Here is a 13,219-nt window from a genome sequence, read left to right as displayed (position 1 = left end):
CAGTAGAGTGCTGTGGTGTCACAGCTCACAGCAACTTCAAACTCTTGGGTTTAAGCAATTCTCTTGCCTCAGCCTCCCAAGTAGCTGGCACTACAGGCACCTGCCACAATGCCCAGATATATATATATGTATATATATATATATGTGTGTATGTGTATATATATATATATATATTTTTTGCAATTGTCATTGTTGTTTTAGCTGGCCCTGGCTGTGTTCAAACCCACCAGCCTTGGTGAATGTGGCTGGCAGTGTAACCACTGTGCTATGAGTGTCGAGCTAGTTTTTCTATTTTTAGTAGAAACAAGGTCTCTATTTTGCTCAGGCTGGTCTCGAACCTGTGAGCTCAGGCAATCCACCTGCCTCGGCCTCCCAGGTGCTGGAATTACAGGAGTGAGCCACTGCACCCTCTCCCCAAACCCTTATTATAAATAATAATCAGCATAACTCAGTGACCAATTACAACATTCCAATTCAAAAATTAATCTCCTAAATTAATTCACCTAAACTATTCAAGATAGGCATCTCAGGGTGGGAGCTAAATTTGGAAAGCAATAAGAATGGGAGACAGGGAATGAAGATTAGGCAGGACCTAACTGGACCAGACCAGCTGTGTCGAGTCTGCCCTGGTCGGACAGACTTCATCTTACTCTCACCACACGTGCTTTCAGTGGGCACCTGTAGTCTCGGCTACTCAGGAGGCTGAGGCAGTAGGATCACTTGGGCCCTGGAGTTTGAGGTTGCTGTGAGCTATGATGCCACTGCACTGTACGTAGGGCAACTGAGTGAGACTCTGTCTCTCAACAACAACAAAAAATTGTGAATGAGCATTTATGTTAAAATGTTATGTGACATGCAAAGAATAAAACAGATGACTGTGATGCCAGTGAAACAAAATCTGCATACATCTGCACAGACAGGAAGGCCAAAACAGAAAGAACGTAGTGCCATTGGGTGAGAAGGTCAAGATCACAAATGACTTATTTTTCCTTTAAAATTTCCTTTAATGACTTAATACTGTTTTTACAATAATTATTTTTAAGGAGAAGTCAGGATGTGGGTAAAAAGTTGGAGTGGTGGAAAATCTGCCTACCTAGGCCTCCTCCCTATCCTGAAGTCTGTGCCTCTAGCCTAGTACTGCCCCACACCCCGGGAGAGAAGGAACCATGAGGTCACCTGCAGTTAACCCCTAGCAGGCCCTGGCAGCTTGGGGCACTACAGAAACAGCCCTGCCAGCAGTTCCCCATTTCTGAGCCCACCTTCCTGCCAAGGTCTTTATATACTTTATCTCAATATAATCTTCACAACAGCTCAATGAGATTGGAGAGTTGGGTAACTTGCCGGAGGTCACACAGTGGAGAACAGAGCCAATTTCAAGCCTGTGCTCTTAACCTCTGCTTTCCATGGCTGTGCTGAGTTCTCAGTCAGCTATGCCACTGCTGTGCAGTGAAACAAGCTCTTTCATCTCTCTGGTCTCCTAGTCACTCTTAGGTGACAAGGTGAGGGGGCCTGGGGAGGAATGTGCTTTCCTGGATTCGGAGTCAGGGCTCCTCATGGGTCTGCACAGTGCAGAGGATGGTGGGACCATCACCTCTGTTGTCTCACCCACTCATTCATTCATTCATTCATTCACTCTTTCAATGCATATCTCCTGAGGACTGTTCAGTGCCAAGGCACCATGCTACCTGGGGGGGGGGTGTTATGCATAATAAAACCCAGTCCCATCAAAGGGAGGGAAACACATCAACAGAGAAGTACAACATGTCCCTAAAGTCATTATACATAGGGAAAATGGGAAATTGTAGCTAAATGCACCTTTATTTGCAAAATATTCATTACAAAATATTCTCCGTGTGTCGTCCACCTCTTTCTACACACACACACACACACACAAACACACATACCACGAGTGAACACATTCCAAGATATCTGTCATCCTATGTACGGAAATTTTGGGACATCCTGTGTAATGAAATCCTTTCTCCATTCAAATGCCAACTGCTCAAAGAGGAGGCACTGGACTGTGTCATCTAAAAGTCTATCTCTGGGGTGGTGCCTGTGGCTCAGTGAGTAGGGCGCCAGCTCCATATACCGAGGGTGGCAGGTTCAAACCTGACCCCAGATAAACTGCAACAAAAAAGTAGCCAGGCATTGTGGCGGGCGCCTCTACTCGGGAGACTGAGGCAAGAGAATCACCTAAGCCCAAGAGCTGGAGGTTGCTGTGAGCTATGATGCCACAGCAGTGTCCCAGAGGGCAAAAAATAAATAAATAAATAAACAAAAGTCTCTCTCTTAGAAGGGAAGAGGAGAGAGGGGATGGGAGGGGGTTGTGGGAGGAGGGAGGGCATTTGGGGGAACCTTACCTAATGTGCATGATGCAATGGTACATTTCAAAACTATTAAGAAATGAGTGTGGCTCGGTGCCTATAGCTCAACCGGCTAAGGCGCCAGCCACGTACACCTAAGGTGGCGGGTTCGAATCCCCAGCCTGGACCCGCCAAACAACAATGACGGCTGCAACCAAAAAATAGCCGGGCGTTGTAGCGGGCGCCTGTGGTCGCAGCTACTTGGGAGGCGGAGGCAGGAGACTCGCTTGAGCCCAGGAGTTGGAGGTTGCTGTGAGCTGTAATGCCACGGCACTCTGCCCAGGGGGACAGCTTGAGGCTCTGTCTCAAAAAAAAAAAAAAAAAAAAAAAAAAGAAATGAGTGTAATTGTGATGATGTGCTATTTAGTTCAATGTAAGCATTTCACATTGTGTATCAAAGTAGTACCCTGAACCCCATAAATGCGTCAATGTACAAAGTTGTGATTTAATAAAAAATAATTTTAAAAAATAAATAAAAATAAAAGTTTCTCTCGGCGGTGTCCTTTAGCTCAGTCGGCTAGGACATCAGTCACATACACCAAGGGTGGCAGGTTCGAACCTGGCCTGGGCCTGATAAACAACAATGACAACTACAATAACAACAACAAAAATAGCCGGGCGTTGTGGCAGGCACCTGTAGTTTCAGCTACTCTGGAGGCTCAGGCAAGAGAATCACCTAAGCCCAAGAGCTGGAGGTTGCTGTGAGCTGTGCCGCAATGGTGCTCTACCAAAAGCAACAAAGTGAGACTCTGTCTCTAAAAAAAAGGGGGGGGGCAGCACATGTGGCTCAAAGGAGTAGGGCGCTGGCCCTGTATGCTAGAGGTGGCGGGTTCAAACCCATCCCTGGCCAAAAACTGCCAAAAAAAAAAAAAATTCTCTCTTCACACCTATTCACTTTCCTGTCCCCTGTTGTTTCTTCATATACATAGTATCGTCCCTGACTAAAATTCTCTTAGTGGCTGGTAAGCTCCAAGAGGATGGGACTTTGTCTTGCTCCCCTGTGCGTGTCTCAGGGCTTAGCACTGAGTAAACACTTCATGGATGTTTTCTGCTTACTGAGTGATCTGAGTGGAGTGTCACACGCACTTGTACAGCGGAGCAGAGCAGGAACACAGAGGAATGATTTTGGAGGGAAGGGAAGGAGTCTCAGTACAGTTTGGAGGAGGGAATGTACTTTCATTGGCAAGAGGTTATGAAAGCACTCAAGACAGGGGAAAGGTGACTGGGGTGCAGGAACACAATCCTAGGCTCTCCAGTCAGAGATCCTGGCTGCAGTCCTAACCCACAGAGAATCTGGCGCTGGAGGGAGCCTTAGAACTCATCCAGGTCCATTAGACATCTTCAGTGGCTGGACTTTGCAGGGGAAAAAGACATTGAGTGGCTCATGGCTTTATGTTCCAGTGTTTGGTATTTATTTTTCGTTTGTTTTGAGACAGACTCTCATTATGTCGCCCTCGGTAGAGTGCTGTGGCATCACAGTTCACAGCAACCTCAAACTCTTGGGCTTAAGCAATTCTCTTGCCTCAGCCTCCCGAGTAGCTGGGACTATAGGCGCCTGCCACAACACCCTGCTATTTTTTGGTTGTAGTTGGCCTGGGCTGGATTCAAGCCTGCCAGCTCAGGTGTACGTGGCTGGCACCCTAGCCGCTGAGCTACAGGCACTGAGCCATGTTCCAGTGGTTTTAAAGAAACATAGAGTACTTACTTAAAAAGATTGCATTCCTGGCTCAGTGGCTCACCTCTGTAATCTCAGCATTCTGGAAGGTGGAGGCAGGTAGATTGCCTGAACTCAGGAGTTCCAGAGCAGCCTGAGCAAGAGTGAGACCCACTCTACCAAAAATAGAAAAACTAGCCAGGAGTGGTAGTGGGCACCTGTAGTTCCACCTATTGGGAAGGGTGAGGCAAAGGGATCACTTGAGCCCAAGAATCTGAGGTTATTGTGAGCTCTGACACCACAGCACTCTACCCAGAGTGACAGAATGAGACTCTCTCAAAACCAAACCAAACCAAAAAAGATTGCATTCCCATCAAACTACCAATTTATCTACTAAGCTTGGCCTAACCAAATAATGGCAAGGTGAAGGCTTTGATGAGTATAAGGATGCTCATCACTGTATTGTTTACAATGATAAAAAGTTGGGGAAAGCCTTGTACAACTGTGGAGGTGTGGCTAAATAATGATTGACACGTATGATGGAAATAGTAGGTGCTCATTAAAATGCATTCATGGGCCTACATATTTTAGCCTTGAAAGAGTACTCAGACGTATATTTCATGAAAAACCACGTTCTCAAATTGGCATTTTTTCATTTTGACAGATTTATATATATGCATATATGTATAAACAAAAATATATTGGTTATCTCTGAGCAGTGGACCTACTCCAAAAAGGTGGTTTTTCTCCCTTTTTGCTTAGTTTTCCCCTAAATTTTCTGCATAAATATAAGTGACTTGGAAATTAAAAATGAAATGTAGGCCAGGAGCCATGGCTCAAGCCTATAACCCCAGCACTCTCAGAGGCCAAGGTAGGTGGATTGCATGAGCTCATGGGTTTGATACCAGCCTGAGGAAGAGTGAGACCCCATCTTTAAAAATAGCTGGGCATTGTGGCAGACACCTGTAGTCTCAGCTACTCAAGAGGTTGAGGCAGGAGGATCATTTGAACCCAAGAGTTTGAACTTGCTGTGAACTATAATGCCATGGCACTCCACTGAGGGCAACAGAGTGAGACTCTGCCTCAAAAAAAAAAGTAATGTAAATACAGATAAATAACATCTAGCCTATTTAGCCAGGGGCCTGTAGTCCCAGCCTACTCAGGAGGCTGAGGCAAGAGGATCACCTAAGCCCAGGAGTTGGAGGTTGCTGTGAGCCGTGACACCATGGGACTCTACTGAGGGTGATAAAGTGAGACTCTGTCTCTAAAAAAAGATCTAGACTCTATTCTGTAGACAAGAGTTAGGCAGATGTGCATGACATAAAGGGAAAAAGCACATTCAATTCCAGGGACCAATATCTCTGGGGGAGAAGTTGGTGCCCATTCCTCTTCATAGGAAATGAGAACTCCCCAAATGTGGAAGGAAATTCAATCCACTGACTCTAATCAGCTTAGTGTTCATTCTGTACACTGCACTCAAGGCTGAGCCTGCTGGATGTAGGGATAATGAAATTAGAAACACAAGATTGATTTCAGGATGGCAGGATCTTCAGGGCTGTCAGCGTTGGGTGGAGATCAACGGCTCCATCCCAGGCCTCTGTGCCAGCTCCAGCCTCCTCAGCACCGGGGTGTCTGTCCATCTTTCCTGAGGAAAGAGGGCTAGCAGAGCTGTCTTCCTGGTGGCTCCTTGCTTGTTAGTCTCTGTTTGGGGAGTTCTTACTTATGCCAATTTAAATTTTCTGCCACCATAATTATAAATATAATAATAATTTTATGGTTCTCCTCGGATTACAGAGCACTTGAAAGATATGAAAAAATATGTACTTGGAAAAAATATGAATCGGAAGGAAGAAAAATATCACCAACAAAACCACACCCTAGAAATAGAACCCACTTGTGCTCATGTACTTTTTTCTCTGCACTTCAGTTCAGATATAGGAATAATTGGCATCACCTGTCCCCTCTCTTTGGAGTCCTCATCTCTTCCTTTACTCTCAAGAAGGAAGTTTCTTTTTTTCTTCTTTATTTAAAGGAGGCCTCAAAAACTTGGGAAAAGACGTTCCTCTCCAAAAGGCAAAAGGTTTATATAATCTGAAGAGAAACTAGAATATTTAAGAATGATGCTTCTGGCTTGGCACCTGTGGCTCAATCGGCTAAGGCGCCAGCCACATGCACCTAAGGTGGCGGGTTCGAATCCCCAGCCCGGACCCGCCAAACAACAATGATGGCTGCAACCAAAAAATAGCCGGGCGTTGTGGCGGGCGCCTGTGGTCCCAGCTACTTGGGAGGCGGAGGCAGGAGACTCACTTGAGCCCAGGAGTTGGAGGTTGCTGTGAGCATGATGCCATGGCACTCTACCCAGGGGGACAGCTTGAGGCTCCATCTCAAAAAAAAAAAAAAAAAAAAAAGAATGATGCTTCTTAGAAGTTTGTAGAGAAAGGCCTTCCAGCCTCATCTATTGGGCCCAGTTCCCTGCTCCCCCAGCAGGACTGTAGCCACCGACAGACCACTGACCGCTGCCCAGCAGAGATGCAGGAGCCTGCCACCCACAGTGTGATCTGTCCTGATGACCCGCCAGGAAAAAAAGTTTCTCATCTGTGGAACATAAATTCACAGGGTGGGGGAGAGCCCTTGGAGAGGAAAGACAGAAAGTTGGAATTGAAACTCTGAAAACTCCTGTAATTATGGTTTTTGTTGATTAACATAATCAAGTCAGCACTTGGCACAAAGGGGACAGCAACAACACTGGCCCCAGCAGGCCCTGTTTCCATCCACCCAGACTGGCTCTACCCACTTCCCAGTATGTTCCTCACTGTAAGCTCCCGCCAGACGATAGTGATTTGGGTTTTTTTGTTTGAGAGAGAGTGTCTCACTTTGTTGCCCCCTTGGCCCCCGCCCGCCGGGTATAGTGCTGTGGTGTCATACCTCACAGCAACCTAAAACTCTTGAACTCTTAGATTCAAGTGATTCTCGTACCTCAGCCTCCCAAGTAGCTGGGACTACAGGCGCTGGCCACAACGCCCGGCTGTTTTTTAGAGATGGGGTCTCACTCTTGCTCAGGCTGGTGGTCTCCAACTCCTAAGCTCCAGCAATCCACCTGCCTCAGCGTCCCAGAGTGCTAGGATTACAGGCGTGAGCCACCGCACCCAGCCTACGATCTTGATTTTGTTTGGCTTTGTTGCTGGTGAGTCACATACCCAAAGCTACAGGGCTCTAGCTGGTTTCCCCCTCACAAGCTTGCCCTGTTGCTGAGTCTCTGACTTGGGAGCAGGGGAGTTTCCACCTTCTATACTGATGCTTGGATGTTTATGTGGCTCGCTCAGCTGTGAGACCCCAGAAAGTCTTAAGGTCTGTCCCCACGTAGTCAGCTTCAGCTGTCTGGGTGCTGCCAGTTCATGCACCCTGATGCAGGCCTCCAGACAGGTCCCCAAGCCCAGTCTACAGACAGTCATTCCCTTGTCCCACTAAGCTGGCCCAAGGCCAGGCCCCCCTTTCCTCAGCTTCCCACAATTCTCCCAAGGCATGTTGGATAAAACCACTATTCCAGCCCAGCGGTCTGCGTCATCTCTGGTTTATCATCATTATCCCCAGAACCTTCACTTTCCAACTGTCCTCGTGCGTGACTATTCCGTGGAAACCCAGGAGCTTTTTCACAAGTTAATGCTTCAACCAAAACCTAATGGTGGATTCCTATTTCACTCACATTTAAACCAAATCCTCATACCGGCCATCCTCTCCAACTCCAGTGGCTATTTGCCCAATGCATCAGGCATGCTCCACTGTAGGTCCTTCTGCATGTCTGTGCGCTCCACCTGGAATGTTCTGACCTCAGGTATCCATTTGGCTACATCTGTAACGCCTTCAAGTCTTTGTTCACACCTCTGCATCTTGACGGGGCCCACCTTCTCCTCATGTTGAACACTGCGGTCTCATTCCCACTACCACTCTTCAAGTCCTCATCCTGCCCCACTCTCTGCTTTCAGTAACTCTTACCACTTGACATAATGAACTCATTTATTGTGTCTGTGCATTATGGTCTGTCTCCCCAGCCCCAAACAGGATGCGGGCCTCCCCGAGGGCAGGGTCTTCTGTATCCTCCATTCACTGAGGTATCTAGAGTGCCTAGCACGGTGCCTCACGTAACGGAGGTGTACAATAGTTACTGAATGAAAGGTTAGTGAGTAAAAGGTGTTTGGAACCTAATCTGTTGATAGGAGGAAATTCCTAATGGGCAAGTGTGCTTTTACTGGGGGCCAGAGGCAGATGGATCAAGGCTGCCACAGCCTTACTCCCCATTTGTTTGGGAATCTCCAGCTCATTCTCTCTGCCCGGTCTGGAAAGGAGGGGAAGTATGCTGGCCATGTACCCAGTTTATCAACCTGTGATATGAAGCCTTCTTGGAGGCCCTGGAGACATCTAGAATAAACAGGCAGACCTGCCTTAGCCCCCATCTCGCACCAATGAGGTTGGATCTCAGAGAACTTCCCCGACAGTAACAGGGAGCAAGGTGCCAGTCCCGGTGACTATGGGCCGGCAGAGCCATTCTCTCTGGAGATGCTTTTTACCTTGGGCTCAGTTGGCTGTGTCTTCTTCCCCTATCAAAATGGGATAAATGATACTGCCAAAAGTTCTTGAGGCAGCTGGGCTGTGGTGGAAAGAGTCTGTGTCCCCGCTGGGGGTGGGGGGGGAGAGCCCTGGGGGTATTGTGGGATGGCAGATGAGGAGGAAGACTCCGCTTTTGAGGAGGAAAATGAAGAAATTGGAGGAGGTGCAGAAGGTGGACAGGGTAAAAGAAAGAGACTTTTTTCTAAAGAATTGAGATGTATGATGTATGGTTTTGGACATGACCAGAATCCTTATACTGAGTCAATAGATATTCTTGAAGACCTTGTCATAGAATTCATTACTGAAATGACTCACAAGGCAATGTCAATTGGAAGACAAGGTCGAGTACAAGTTGAAGATATCGTCTTCTTGATTCGAAAGGACCCCAGGAAGTTTGCTAGGGTTAAAGACTTGCTTACTATGAATGAAGAATTGAAACGGGTTAGAAAAGCATTTGATGAAGCAAACTATGGATCTTGACATCTTTTGTAGTTTTTGAAACTCCACTATATTCTAGTGAAACCATATGTAATAATTGTTATATTTTCTGCAGTAAGGTCCTGATATCTACCCATGTAAATGAAAGATAGAGAAACAGAGTTTTTTGCTTTTATTTTCACGTCTTTGGTTTTATAGTGATATTGGATTAATTGCCTGCTTTTATATTTCCATACTTGAATTACTTATTGAGTTTTAATGACCACACATAAGTTAAAGTATCTTTTAAACCAGGCAGTTCTTTCTGACTATTAACAAAGGTTGAAATATTAATAGTTGTGTTAGATGTATTTGTGCCACTGTAAGCTATATTGTAGCTGTTTAATATGTGAAATCTAAACGGCATCTTTGACTTAGATAGGTGAAATGTGTTTATGTATTCTGAAGTTTTTATATAAAAGTAGTCTGAGAGATTATTGTAGTGAACATTTTTATATTTTATCTTAATTTTTATCTTTATGTTTATTTTTATTTTTTTGAGACAGAGTTTCACTTTGTCGCCCTGGCATTATATCTCACAGAACCTCAGACTCCAGGGCTCAAGTGATTCTCTTGCCTCAGCCTCCGGAGTAGCTGGGACTACAGGTGCCTGCCAGAAGGCCTGGCTATTTTTAGAGGCAGGGGTCTTGCTCTGGCTCAGGCTGGTCTAGAACCTGTGAGTTCAGTGGGATTACAGGCGTGAGCCACTGTACCTGGCCTATCTTTATTTTAAAGAGATGATACAGGAAAATACTGGGTTTTGGTTAAGGATGTTTATCTGTTTTAAAAGCTAATTTCTTTTAACATTCTTTTCTTCAGATAACACGAATGATTTTATTTATTTTTTTTTTGAAGAACAAAGTTTCATGTGAATGCTTCCATGTTGGGAAGGCTTTTTTGATTTAAAACCTTTTGGGGATTACAATATACCATTTGTTAAGTTTGGGAGAACTCATTTCCCCAGATCAGATTAAAGCTTCTAAAAATAAATGTAGCAAGAATGGCGTTGCTTAAAAATTGAATGGCATCGATGGCAAGATAAGCATGTAGGGTAGTTTTTTTATTCACATATTTGTAAGTACTTGTTCATTGTGGAAACATATACTTGATGAAAACCTTGTATGTCTATGGAAACCGCCTTTTTTTTTTTAGTTTTCTTACACAAAGTTTATTTTTACCTCTATATTTTTATATTGTATTCAAATCAAAATGAAACAAAATGTAGGTTTAATTGGCTCAGAAAAGGGCCATGTGAAAAAAACACACTGGGTAAAATTTTACCAATAGAGAATTACCATTTAGAGTGATGGATTTGAGTTATAGTACCATGGAAAGGGCTCTTGTAGTTCAGGACATATGGATTTTGTGTGTATGTACTTTATCAAATTATTACTGCATTTAGCTTAAAATAACAATTACAATTGCATTTAAATCACTGAATGTTACTCTCTGTGAAACTGAACTTTTTGTGTGCCACTTACAAATGTTACCTATAAATCAATATTTGGGAAAATTTTACTTTCTTAACCTATTAATGCAAGGAATAAAGTATGAAAAATTAAACAGGAACAAAAAAAAGAAAGAGTCTGTGTTCCATCACCAGAAGATACCCAGCTTTCACCGCTGCTACTTACTAACTCAGTGACAGGCTTTGTAACTGCTCTGTGGGAGGCAGAATAACGGTCCCCAGGGATGCCCGAGTGAGCCTTGCTCCCCAGACCCTGTGACTGTGTTACACTGCATGGCAGGCATGGCAGATGGGCTGTGCAGATGTGATTAAGGTTAGGTTGGGGATGATCCCAGAGGACTGAGTCTTATCACTCGAGCCCTGATCTGAAAGTGGAAAACTCCCTCTGGATAAAGGCAGAAAGGAGGTGAGACACAAAGGGAGTCAGAGAGAGCTGAAACATGAGCAGGACTCAGCCCCCACCGCTGGCTTTGAGATGGAGGGTGGGAGCTGCAAACCCAGGGGTGCTGGAAGCTGACAACGACCCCCCGCTGACAGCCAGCAGGGAAGCACGCACCTCCTCCCACACATGCGAATGAACTCGGCCAGCGGCCTGCATGGGACTGGACCAGACTCAGCCCCAGAACCTCCAGGCAGGAGCGCAGCCCAGCCTTGGGAAGCCTCTGAGCCTGGACTTCTGACTAGAGGGACTGGGATCTAATCCCCTTGTGTGCTTTTAAGATGCTAAATCTGTGTTAATTTGTTAGAACAACAACAGAAAATGAATATTCTCTTTGAGCCGTGGTTTCCTCAGCTATAAAATGGAGAGGCTGCTTATGGTTTCCGTCTTGCTGACTTGCTGCAGAACTAAATGCAATAGTAGGAGGCACCTTGGAAACTGTTCTCTATGACCCAAGGCGGCAAACTGCTCTGCAGCAGTCCCGGACTTGTCTCTCAGCAGCAGCTGTACACACCAGGATTCCAGATACTTTCAGGAAAGGAGGGAAGGGGCCTCAGCTCCGGGGGCTGCTCTCTCTTCGGTTAGGAGACCCCTGAGATCCCCCAGGCGCCTGAGAGTGGTCTCTGTTCTTGGCATCCCCCTTTGCACCCTTCTGCTGCCACCTGGCCTCTCTGTCCTGGGGAGGCTGGGTGGGGAAGGGGGCTGGCCACTGAACCCCACGTGGAGCATGCGGAAGAGGAGTGCCTTGAGCTGGAAGCACAGAGCCGGGGTGTCAGGGCCTCTCTGTTGCTGAGCCTCTGCCAAGGAGAGACAAGCCTCAAGAGTGGGAACCCATCCTTCTACGGCAGGCAAGGGGGCAGTGGACCCTCTTCCCAGCTCCTGTGAGGGGCTAAAGCCACAAGAGGGAAAGTGGCCAGGATGCCATCACCTGTTCCCCCAACCCTGAAGGACAGCTCCACCCCTTCCTGGGGAAGCTCCTCAGAGACCCTCTCCCCTAATACATACATAACAGCTGAATTCAAAGGGCCCTCTGAGCTCTCTAACCCAAACCCCTTGTCATATACTTGGGGAAACTGAGGCCCAGGCAGAGGGAACCTTCTGTTTTTTTGCAGTTTTTGGCCAGGGCTGGGTTTGAACCCGCCAACTCCAGCATATGGGGCCGGCGCCTTACTCCTTTGAGCCACCAGGCACCGCCCCTCTTTTTTGCTTGAGACAGTCTCATTATGTCGCCCTCCGTTGAGTGCAGTGGTATCACAGCTCACAGCAACCTCAAACCTCTTGAGCTTAAGCAATTCTCTTGCCTCAGGAGAGCGATTCTCCCAAGTAGCTAGGACTATAGGTGCCTGCCACATGCCCGGCAATTTTTTTGTGTTGTTGTTGTCGTTGTTTAGCAGACCCGGGCAGGGCTTGAACCCACCAGCCTTTGTGTATGTGGCTGGTGCCCTATTCAATGAGCTACAGGTGCTGAGCCCAGAGGGAGACTTCTAACCATAGACAGTTGCTCTTAGAGCAGTGATGACACCTCAAATCTTTTCTCTCTCCAAATTTCACAAACTGCACCCAGCAAGCTCCACCAAAGAAAGTTCTGCTCCCCAACCCCTTGCCCTCATTATATCCTCTATATTAGTCTACAGCCTTTGGATTCTAGACAGGGGCTGGGCTATCCTGTTTACTCTTAGCCAGAGGGGCTCATCACAGAGGTAGCCACATTCTTCCAAGATTAAATAAAAACAACCACACTTCCAGATATTCAGTCATTTATTTATTATTTATACCACACCTACTTCCAAAAAAAGTATTTGAGGTGGCTCACAATAAAAGTGACCGGTACAACAGAACTATTCATAAGTGAATAAATGTTCCGACAGTCAAAACCTTTCATGATTTCAGGCTACGGGAGGAATTTTGTTTTCAAGGACCAAAGAAGTCTTTGAACTCAGGTACTTGAGAGGGTCAGGTCTTGAGTGTGGATTTTTTAAGTGCCCAGTCAGGTCAAGTAACTAAAATTGGAACACCTGGCTCAGCACCCGTAGCTCAGTGGTTATGGTGTCAGCCATATACACTGGGGCTGGCAGGTTCGAACCTGGCCCTGGCTTACTAAACAACAATGACAACTACAACAAAACAAAAAATAGCTGGGCTTTGTGGCAGGTGCCTGTAGTCCCAGCTACTTGGGAGGCTGAGGCAAGAGAATCGCTTAAGCCCAAGAG

General features: G+C 46.2%; 1 pseudogene across 1 annotated transcript; it reads left to right on the top strand.

Annotated features, from left to right (window-relative positions):
* The first annotated feature begins 8,725 nt into the window (after nt 1-8,725).
* LOC100963427 lies at nt 8,726-9,120 on the top strand (annotated as a pseudogene). The gene has a single exon (XR_001161412.1). The product of XR_001161412.1 is annotated as a transcription initiation factor TFIID subunit 13 pseudogene (transcript).
* The last annotated feature ends 4,099 nt before the right edge of the window (nt 9,121-13,219 follow it).

This window comes from Otolemur garnettii, unplaced genomic scaffold (genome assembly GCF_000181295.1).
Source record: "Otolemur garnettii isolate 467f Iridium unplaced genomic scaffold, OtoGar3 scaffold00060, whole genome shotgun sequence".
NCBI lineage: Eukaryota > Metazoa > Chordata > Mammalia > Primates > Galagidae > Otolemur > Otolemur garnettii.
The sequence above is the reverse complement of the archived record's forward strand: the minus strand, read 5'-3'. Positions and strand labels throughout refer to the sequence as shown.